This window comes from Mus musculus, chromosome 4, assembly GCF_000001635.26.
Source record: "Mus musculus strain C57BL/6J chromosome 4, GRCm38.p6 C57BL/6J".
In the NCBI taxonomy this organism is placed as follows: Eukaryota; Metazoa; Chordata; class Mammalia; order Rodentia; family Muridae; genus Mus; species Mus musculus.
The window spans coordinates 43,751,511-43,762,975 of NC_000070.6; the positions used below are offsets into that span (position 1 = coordinate 43,751,511).

Genomic DNA, 11,465 nt, shown 5'->3' on the forward strand with positions numbered 1-11,465 from the left:
GCTCATTCGTTCTGCCACGCCCACTGCTGGAACCTGAGGAGCCACACACGTGCACCTTTCTACTGGACCAGAGATTATTCGGCGGGAATCGGGTCCCCTCCCCCTTCCTTCATAACTAGTGTCGCAACAATAAAATTTGAGCTTTGATCAGAATGAAATTGTCTTAGCTCCGTTTTTTCTTCCGCCCCGTCTAGATTCCTCTCTTACAGCTCGAGCGGCCTTCTCAGTCGAACCGTTCACATTGCGAGCTGCTGGCGGCTGCAACATTTTGGCGCCTGAACAGGGACCTGAAGAATGGCAGAGAGATGCTAAGAGGAACGCTGCATTGGAGCTCCACAGGAAAGGATCTTCGTATCGGACATCGGAGCAATGGACAGGTACACATGCTAGCGCTAGCTTAAAATTTCAGTTTTGTAAAGTGTTGCTGAGGATGCGGTAGGATACGAATTAAGCTTGAATCAGTGCTAACCCAACGCTGGTTCTGCTTGGGTCAGCAGCGTGTTAATCGGAACTAGAAACGGAAACAGGCAGGTTAGCCGCAGCTTTTTAGGAAGCTGCTTAGGTGGAAGAAGAAAGGGTTTAAAGTCATGGATCAGGCGGTTGCCCATAGTTTTCAGGAGTTGTTTCAGGCCAGAGGAGTAAGGCTTGAAGTACAATTAGTAAAAAATTTTTTAGGTAAGATAGATAGCTGTTGCCCATGGTTCAAGGAAGAAGAAACACTAGATTGTGGAACCTGGGAGAAAGTTGGTGAGGCCTTAAAAATCACTCAGGCAGATAATTTTACCCTAGGCCTCTGGGCGCTCGTAAATGATGCAATAAAAGATGCCACTTCCCCAGGGCTAAGTTGCCCCCAGGCGGAGCTTGTGGTATCTCAGGAGGAGTGCCTGTCAGAGAGGGCCTCCTCAGAAAAAGATCTTCTTAACTCAAAAATTGATAAATGTGGAAACTCGGATGAAAAACTGATTTTTAACAAAAATCACTCAGATAGAGGAGCTGCCCATTACCTTAATGAGAATTGGTCCTCTTGTGAATCTCCCGCTCCACCTGTAGTCCCCACTTCGGGAGGTGCCACTCATAGGGACACACGACTAAGCAAGTTAGAGTTTGAGATTAAGCTTCAGAGGCTGACTAATGAGCTTCGGGAACTAAAAAAGATGTCAGAAGCGGAGAAGAGTAACCCTTCTGTAGTTCACCAGGTGCCGCTAGAAAAGGTTGTGAGTCAGGCTCGTGGGAAAGGACAGAATATGTCTAATACGCTAGCCTTTCCGGTGGTCGAGGTAGTTGATCAGCAAGATACTAGGGGCAGACATTACCAGACCTTAGATTTCAAGTTGATAAAAGAGTTAAAGGCGGCTGTTGTGCAATATGGCCCTTCAGCCCCATTCACTCAAGCATTACTGGACACAGTTGTGGAGTCACACTTAACCCCTTTAGATTGGAAGACTCTTTCTAAGGCTACCCTGTCAGGAGGAGATTTTTTGCTTTGGGATTCTGAATGGCGAGACGCCAGTAAGAAAACTGCTGCTTCTAAAGCTCAGGCTGGTAATTCAGACTGGGATAGCAACATGCTTTTAGGAGAGGGCCCTTATGAGGGATAGACAAATCAGATTGATTTTCCCGTTGCAGTGTACGCGCAAATTGCGACGGCCGCACGCCGTGCTTGGGGAAGGTTGCCAGTCAAAGGAGAGATTGGTGGAAGTTTAGCTAGCATTCGGCAGAGTTCTGATGAACCATATCAGGATTTTGTGGACAGGCTATTGATTTCAGCTAGTAGAATCCTTGGGAATCCGGACACGGGAAGTCCTTTCGTTATGCAATTGGCTTATGAGAATGCTAATGCAATTTGCCGAGCTGCGATTCAACCGCATAAGGGAACGACAGATTTGGCGGGATATGTCCGCCTTTGCGCAGACATCGGGCCTTCCTGCGAGACCTTGCAGGGAACCCACGCGCAGGCAATGTTCTCAAGGAAACGAGGGAAAAATGTATGCTTTAAGTGTGGAAGTTTAGATCATTTTAGAATTGATTGTCCTCAGAACAAGGGTGCCGAGGTTAGACAAACAGGCCGTGGCCCAGGAATATGTCCCCGGTGTGGGAAGGGCCGCCACTGGGCAAAAGATTGTAAGCATAAAACGAGGGTTTTGAGCCGCCCGGTGCCGGGAAACGAGGAAAGGGGTCAGCCCCAGGCCCCGAGTTACTCAAAGAAGACAGCTTATGGGGCTATAAATCTGCTGCCCAGCCAACAAGATCAGTTCTTGAGCTTGTCAGGTCAAACCCAGGAAATGCAAGACTGGACCTCTGTTCCACTGTCCATGCAGCATTAACCCCAGAAGTGGGAGTCCAAACTCTGCCTACCGGAGTTTTTGGACCACTACCTGTAGGAACCTGTGGTTTTCTCTTAGGACGAAGCAGTTCTATTGTAGAAGGCCTGCAGATTTATCCAGGTGTTATAAGTAATGATTATGAGGGAGAAATTAAAATCATAGCCACTTGCCCTCGTGGTGCTATAACTATACCCGCTAATCAGAAAATTGCTCAACTTACTTTGATCCCTTTGCGCTGGTCACTATCTAAATTCTTTGAAAATGAAGAAGGACAGAATAACTTTGACTCCTCTGGCGTAAATTGGGTGAAATCTATCACCAATCAGAGACCTAACCTTAAATTGATTCTTGATGGAAAAAGCTTTGAAGGATTAATAGATACCGGGGCCGATGTAACGATCATCAGAGGGCAGGACTGGCCCTCAAACTGGCCCCTGTCTGTTTCCTTGACTCACCTTCAAGGAATTGGTTATGCCAGTAACCCAAAACGTAGTCCCAAATTGCTAACCTGGAGAGATGAGGATGGAAAATCAGGAAATATTCAGCCGTATGTTATGCCAAATTTGCCTGTAACCCTGTGGGGAAGAGATCTGTTGTCACAGATGGGCGTTATCCTGTGCAGTTCTAAGGAGATGGTGACTGAACAGACGTTCAGGCAGGGACCCCTGCCTGATCGTGGACTAATAAAGAAGGGACAGAAAATTAAGACTTTTGAGGATCTTAAACCCCACTCTAACGTGAGAGGTTTAAAGTATTTTCAGTAGCGGCCGCTGTCTTGCCTGCATCCCACACCGAAAAAATTCAATGGCGTAATGATATTCCGGTGTGGGTAGATCAGTGGTCTTTACCTAAAGAGAAAATAGAGGCCGCTTCTTTGCTAGTGCAGGAGCAGTTAGAAGCAGGACATTTGGTGGAGTCTCACTCTCCCTGGAATACACCCATTTTCATTATCAGGAAGAAATCGGGAAAATGGAGACTGTTGCAAGATTTAAGAAAGGTTAATGAAACCATGGTACTTATGGGAACTTTACAACCGGGGCTCCCCTCCCCAGTAGCCATTCCTAAGGGATATTATAAGATTGTTATAGATTTGAAAGATTGTTTCTTTACCATCCCTTTGCATCCAAAGGATTGTGAGAGATTTGCTTTTAGTGTTCCTTCTGTAAATTTCAAGGAACCCATGAAAAGATATCATTGGACAGTTCTCCCGCAGGGCATGGCTAATAGTCCCACCTTATGTCAAAGGTTTGTGGCAAAGGCAATTCAGCCTGTTAGACAACAATGGCCAAATATTTACATCATCCATTTCACAGATGATGTCTTGATGGCGGGAAAGGACCCCCAAGATTTGCTTTTGTGTTATGGAGACTTACGAAAGGCCCTGGCTGATAAGGGATTACAAATTGCTTCTGAAAAGATACAAACTCAGGATCCTTATAATTATTTGGGTTTTAGACTCACTGATCAAGCTGTTTTTCCCCAGAAAATTGTTATTCGTAGAGATAACTTAAGGACCTTAAATGATTTTCAAAAATTGTTAGGTGATATAAATTGGCTTCGCCCCTATCTAAAGCTTACTACAGGGGAGTTGAAACCTTTATTTGATATTCTTAAAGGGAGTTCTGATCCCACTTCCCCTAGATCCCTAACCTCAGAAGGATTACTGGCCTTACAGCTAGTGGAAAAGGCTATTGAAGAACAGTTTGTCACTTACATAGATTACTCCCTGCCGCTGCACCTGTTAATTTTTAATACGACTCATGTGCCTACGGGATTGCTATGGCAAAAATTTCCTATAATGTGGATACATTCGAGGATTTCTCCCAAACGTAATATCTTGCCATATCACGAAGCAGTGGCTCAGATGATTATCACTGGAAGAAGGCAGGCATTGACTTATTTTGGAAAGGAGCCAGATATCATTGTCCAGCCTTACAGCGTGAGTCAGGACACTTGGCTGAAACAGCATAGTACAGATTGGTTGCTTGCGCAATTAGGGTTTGAAGGAACTCTAGATAGCCACTACCCCCAAGATAGGTTGATAAAATTCTTAAATGTGCATGATATGATATTTCCTAAGATGACTTCCTTACAGCCTTTAAATAATGCTCTATTGATTTTTACTGATGGCTCCTCTAAAGGGCGAGCTGGATATCTTATTAGTAATCAACAGGTTATCGTAGAGACTCCTGGTCTCTCGGCTCAGCTCGCCGAATTAACAGCAGTACTGAAGGATCACACAATGCTGTGGAAGCAGAATGTTTATACCCTCCTGTGTTCATTTCTAGGTCTCTCCGCTAATAGGATGCTCTGTGGAGGAGCCCTTGGGAGGTGAGTAGGTTATCATTATGCCCTGATATGAGACCCTAATGTTGTCTCTCCACACACATTTTCATTTTCTCCCCACTCCATACACATAGAATACACAGAGAGACATCTCTTTCTTTGTTTTCTCTTTCTACGCGCACATTCTATCTCTCCACATATACACGTACATTCTCTCCCCACTCTTTTTATATACATATGCTCTCTCAGTCAGTCTGTCTGTCTGTCTGTCGGTCATCTGTCTATCTGTCTCTCTGTGTCTCTGTCTGCATGTCTCTTTCTCTATGTCTCTGTCTGTCTGTCTGTCTGACACACACACACACACACACACACGAACACACAGAAAGAAGCAGAAAGACTGTGAGCCAGGATGACCAGAAGGAGCCCCTCCCAGGAATAACAACAGGTGTCAGGATGGCCCTGACCTTTCTAGCCTGGGAAGAACTGAATATTGTTTAAGTCTATGGTGCTCTGTTATACCCCTAGAAGCTAAGAGACTCAGTCACCCAGAATCAAAACTAGCCTTAGCTTAGAGATTTGATTAACAGTAAATGGTGCTGAGAAGCAGTCTTGATATTTGGAGTAAGTGGAACTGAAGAATAGAGGATCCTCGTGGACACCTTTCCTAAGCATGCTTGGTATGCAGCCTTTACATCTCTTCCTTTTCTCTTCTCTTCTCTTCTCTTCTCTTCTCTTCTCTTCTCTTCTCTTCTCTTCTCTTCTCTTCTCTTCTCTTTTCTTTTCTTTTCTTTTGAGACAGGGTCTCACTGTGCAGCCCTGGCTGACCTGGAAATTGCTGTGTAGTCTAGACGGGGCTTGGACTCACAGAGATCCACCTGCCTCAGATAGGCTCCATTGCTCTCCGTCTTTTCCATCCTACGGTAGGAGTGTGCTTTGAGGAGTGACATCACAGGCTCTGGCTGACTCGCACTGTAAGGTAAGGTCTATACCACAGGGATAATGAAGGTAGAAGCAGTGCGAACTGGGAGCTGAGGTATTCAAGGGCTGAGCCCTGGCTCGCCCACCCTGCAGGCCTCTCTACTAGGCAGAGAGCTATGCTGCTGTCTTGTTTAAGCAGTATAACTGGGAGACTCCACTTTCCTCGGTTAAACCCACTCCTTGCTGGTGAACACTCATTCCTTTACATCACATGACTCTTCACTGGCCTTCGCCAGTGAGTCTTAGGTCATTTCCTCTTAACTGTCCGAGTCCAAGTTCTTGTTCCTCAGATCACAAGCAGAGCTTGTTGAGAAGCTATCTTCATGCCTGCAGCAACGGATGAAGAATGTCCCAGCTACAGCTACTTCAACCAGTTCCCAAAATAGTTGCCTGAAGCCCAGTAGGGACAGTATGACTCAGTTCCACTCCGCAGGACAGTGCTCATGCCAAACCTGCCTGTTTCTGTAGAGGCAACTTCGTTGCTGGGAGAAGGGCATCAGGTGAAGAAAATAATCCCCCCTCTTAAAAATTGAAAAAGAAAAAGTGTATATATGGGTGTTCTGTATGTCTATGTGCCTGTGTACCACATGCCTGCCTGGTACCCAGAGAGGCCAGAGAGAGCACCAGATATCCTGGGACTGGAGCATCCAATGGTTGTGAGTCACCATGTGTGTGCTGGAAATCAAATTCCAGTCCTCTGGAAGAGCCTCCAGTGCTCTTAACCACTGAGCCATCTCTTCAGCCCTCTCCGCCTCTTTGTTTTAGAAAGTGTCTCACTGTGTAGCCCTGGCTGGCCCTCAGACTTGTGGTATTCGGATCTTTGCCTGTTAAGTGCCGAGATGGCAGGTATATACTACCATGTATGACTGGCTTTAAAAATCCAGGCCCTTCACACACACACAGACACACACACACACACACTCACACACACATACACACACATACACACACACACACACAGACACACACACAGACACACACACAGACACACACACAGACACACACATACACATACACACAGACACACACATACACACAGACACACACAGACACACACAGACACACACACTCACACACACACACACACACAGACACAGACACACACACAGATACACACACAGACACACACATACACACAGACACACACACACACAGACACACACACACAGACACACACACTCACACACACATACACACACACATACACACACAGACACACAGACACACACAGATACACACACACACACAGACACACACACACACAGAGACACACACCCCTGAGACAGGGCCTCCTGTTGCTACAAGCTGGATAAAAGCTTGCTCTGTAGCTAAGTGTGGCCTTGAGCTCCTGATCCTCCTGCCTCAACCTCCTTAGTTCGGAGACTATAGGCACTTGCCATCGTAGTTTGTTATTGTACAGCATTCAGAGACTGAACCCCCAGTTTTCTGCATGTTAGGCAAGCACTCTTATCAATTGAGCTATATCACCAGCATCAAACACATTTATTTTAATGGGAAAAGTTACACATGTTATTCTGACCCATGAGATCTCAGTGACACAAGTAGGAAAGCACAGCCTCCGAATGGCCCGAACACAATGCATAAGAAACGTTAGGAAGTCGATCACATTTGTACGTAGAGAGCAATGCATCACGTCCATTACTTAGTGTGGAAAGCTCTGAAGAAGGGGTCTGAGGAACCCACTCTTTTAAAAGAGCACCCTTCTTTAAAAAATTGTCTATTTACTGTGTAGATATTTACTGTAGGGTTGGGCAGCCATGTGTGTGTCCAGATGTCCATGTGTCTTGATGTCCATGAGTCCTGATGTCTGTGTGGGAATCAGAGGACAGCCTGCAGGGTTTAGTTCTCTCTTTCTACCTACCGTCTGAGTTCCCAGGGACCACACTCATGCCACCAGAGGTATTGGCAGTCACCTTCTCCCAGTGAGCCAGTTCTCTGGCCCCTAAGAAGCAGACTCCTTTACAGGGTTTTTTTCAACAGTTTTTCCACATTTCAGGCCAGTAAAGGTGATCTTTCACTAAAAGAATGCAACTAATGAAATTATACCACAGGAAGTGCTTTTAGGGACAAATATATACAAAACACATGAGCGTCTCAAACATGTTATTTTTGGTTTGTTTGTTTATTTGTTTCTTAAAGGGACGCATGTGCAGAACCCATGGAAGTTTTCAGAAGACACAGCTAGTCTGTGTGTCTATCAGTCAGGCTTGGCAATATGTTCCAGACTCATTCCTCTGTGACAAGCAACCCCATTTGTTCCTTAGGACAGCCTCCTTCTAGACTATGGTGTGCCCCAAAATCAGCTCATAAATATATCTTTGTCTGGAATAAAAAGTCGAACTGTTACTTCTTGTAGGATCTGTCCTTGGCTTAACACATCGTTACGATAGTGAGGTGTGGAGGTGTCGTTGTGTGCAAAGTGGGAGAAGCTGCCGAGGCTGGAGTGATGGGGGCTCTTGACGGGCTTGCTGACCTGCAGGCAAGTATGTAACTGGAGAGAGCTGAGCAAGAGGCAGCTCAAACTCTTCCTCCAGGTTCTCCAGTGCGCTCAACTGTGGTCAAGCCAGGAGGCTGCGGACCAACCTCTGGCTCACACAGCCTCTGCCAGGGCCCTCACACTTCCAAGCGCTCTGTTTTCCTTCAACCAGACCTGGCCTGTGTGAGGCCTGTGAGTTTTAGTGTTTCTGGGAAGCAGGGTGGGGGTTTCCAAACACTTGGCAACTTTTAAAGAGACAGGACTTGGCATGCTTCAGCCAGCCTGGGCACACATAGTTTTGTTTGGTTGAAGAACTAAGTCTTGCTGGTGGTGAAAGGCTCGCTGCCGCTGCCGCTGCCACCGCCGCCACCGCTGCCACTGCCACGGGAGGAAGAATGGGGGAATTCACCAGTCCCTGCTCACACCACCTCTCCCATTTTGTTCTAAAATCTCTTGAGAGACGGTTTGGTTTTGTTCTTAGTCACAGAGGCTGTAGCAGAGCAAATACTACTGGAGCTGAGAGCTGTGGGGCGAGACGGAGCTGGTTCAAATCCCCGCATTTCCTTTTCTAAACACATTGGGTCTTTTTTATTATCCACCCTCCATGGGAAGGAAACCGCAGAACCTTCTGACCTTGTATTCCCCGGGGAAGGCGTCGAAGCAGGCTTTCTCTGTTTAGCTAACTGTGTGCAGATGTTCAACCCACTATTTTATCCCAAAGGCATTTTTGTGCTGGACTTCGGTCTCCTTGGGTGTTCTTTAGGAGGCTTATTTCTTGGGGTTCTGTTTGCTGTTCTGTCTTACCACTGGGTCTTTGCTGCGGGGTTTCTTTGGTCAGCTGTCATCCTGGGACAGGGACAGGTCCTGAACTCTGCCCAGTGGGAACTGGGATGTGAGCCACTACCCAGTTTGGGTCCTTTAATAGCAGCAAAGGCTGGTGAAACAAGCCTGGGCATTCCTTTTATGGGGACACAGAGTTCCCAGCTCCATCTAGAAGATAAGGAGAGCCATGCGCCTAAAGCTCTTCCAACAATTCTGACACTAGGGGGCGCCACAAACCTGTCCCCCAGTGGCAAGATAGTCCCATCTGGCTCCCAGATTCCACGTATTGATTTTTCTTCATTTTCTTGACCTCAGTCTTTTTTTCTGTAAGATTTATTTTTAAGTGTGTGCGTGTGTGTGTGTGTGTGTGTGTGTGTGTGTGGACGCGTGCGCGTGTGAGAGCATGCGTGTGCATGCAACGTCCACAAATGCAAGTAAGAGAACAACTTTCAAGAGTTGGTTCTCTCCTTCCACCATGCAGTACCTGGGACTGAACTCGGTTGCCGAGGTTGGTGGGTGGCAGCCTCTACCTGCTGAGCCATCTTGTCAGTTCCCTGCGGCTTTTAAAAATTCCTTTTTTTTTGGGGGTGGGGGGAGGGGGTGGGGGGCGGGGGGAGGTTGTGGTAGCTTTCACCTTTAACCCCAACACTTGGCAGGCAGAGGCAGGTGAATCTCTGAGTTTGAGGCCAGCCTGGTCTACAGAGTGAGTTCTAGGACAGCCAGGGCTACACAGAGAAACCCTGTCGTCTCGAAAAAAACAAAAACAAAAACTAAAATAAAAACAAAAACAAAACAAAAAAGCCTAAACAAAACAAAACAATCCCCAATCCAACAAAACAAAACTCTTTTTGAAAGCTTGGGGTACAGGTGGGAGTGAGTGCACACTTGTAATTCTAGTGCTTTGTGAGTAAAGGCAGGACAATGACTTCAAAGATAGCCTTGGCTACATAGCAAGTTTAAGGCTAGCCTGAGCTATATAAGACTGTCTTTAAAAACAACACAGAGCAATGACTGGAGGAAGAGCCTGGCAGCAAAGAGCACACATCACCTTCCGAAGGCAAGAAGTTCAGCTCCCAGCCCACACTTCAGGCTCACACCACTCTGCTCCAGCTCCAAGGGATCTGATGCCCCCTCTTGGCCTCATCAGGCACTGTACTCATGGACAAACCCACACTCAGACAGACAAGTAGACACATAATTAAAAATAAAATAAAAATTTTCTTTTTGGGGCGAATTTCCAGTTTTAACTGAGCATAAACACATTAATATGTAAGCTATCAATATTAAAATTATTCTTTAGTTTGGATTTCAGTCTGTAATATGTTGGTTGTCCTGGGCGAGCCCTCAAATGAGAGATTAGGAGTTAGAAGGACTCCGAGGTAGGCAGCTGGATAAGGAGGGGTGTGGCTAGGTAATAAAGATGGGGAATTTCAGAGATGGCCAACTTCTTCCTCAGCCTCTAGACTTGAGACAAAAATCCCGGCAGCATGCTGCCAAGCTGGCTCAACAAGTTCAAAGTTGGGCCAGGGCAAGTCACACAGCATCTCTGTGGTCTGTCAATCATCCTATCTGCTTTCAAACTAACCAAGGCTAGAATAGGGAGGAAAACTGCAGAGATGTTAAGGCTCCAGACTTGGAGAAGAAACTGGGTTTTTCCACTTTTGGGGTCTGCTGTCTGCTTCTCGGAGGGTCTTTTTGTCTTTTTGTGTGTCTGTGCGCATGCACGTGTGTGGGTGCGTGCGTGCATGCTTGGTTTCTCCACAGTCACCTGTTCTGACTCAGATTTTTCCTGCCTTTTAATTCTTTAACTTCAGAGAATATGAACCCAGTCAATATGGAATCATTTCAAGACCCCCAGGTTGTACCAGCAGATGTGGCCACATTATTGTTAAGTTCTAATGAATCTGATTTACTTTCTGAGCAAGCACTGGCTAATAATTCCTAACCTAGCATATTAGAAACATCCAGTTATTTCTATTAAAATTATCAATATTTTATGAAAACTATTTAAAATTCAAAAGTTTATTTTAATCTTTTCAAGTAACGTTGGGAGTCTACTGAGGTGATTTCCTTCCCTTTGCCTAGGAGTGTAGAGAATTATGCCTCGGATGTCCTTGATGGCTCCACTTTACACTGAAAATAAATGGAGGGTTGGGAGAAGCTCGCTGAGTAAGAGCTCATGTTATCATGTTTGGTAACTGTGCTCTGCTGACTTGGTTAAAGGAGTTTGGAAGACATCTTTTTGTGTGTTCTGAACTAATTTGGACAATCTTAAAGCTTTTTGCTCCCTGAATGCCCCCCTCCCCCGTTGATGTTAATCTGTAGAAACATCTGAAGTTAGAACATCTTGAGATGGGGAACTCGGAAAATCTTTCAATTTCTCCTCAGTTAATTTGAGTTTTAGGGCATATGTCTTCATTGACTAACTCGACCTGTTCTTATCGCTAGACTATGTTCTCCCAAAGTTTCTATTTTATGTCTCAGCTATTTTTACAAAACTTCTCATTTTTTTCCTTTGCAGTGGTTACTTGTATCTAACTAGAGGTTGGTAGTAAAAC

General features: G+C 45.8%; 1 long non-coding RNA gene across 1 annotated transcript; it reads left to right on the plus strand.

Annotated features, from left to right (window-relative positions):
- Positions 1-348: 348 nt before the first annotated feature.
- On the plus strand, positions 349-7,954 carry A630077J23Rik (RIKEN cDNA A630077J23 gene). The gene is made up of 4 exons (NR_040667.1): positions 349-377; positions 4,613-4,655; positions 5,410-6,088; positions 7,749-7,954. It is a non-coding gene; the product is annotated as an RIKEN cDNA A630077J23 gene (long non-coding RNA).
- Positions 7,955-11,465: the final 3,511 nt, after the last annotated feature.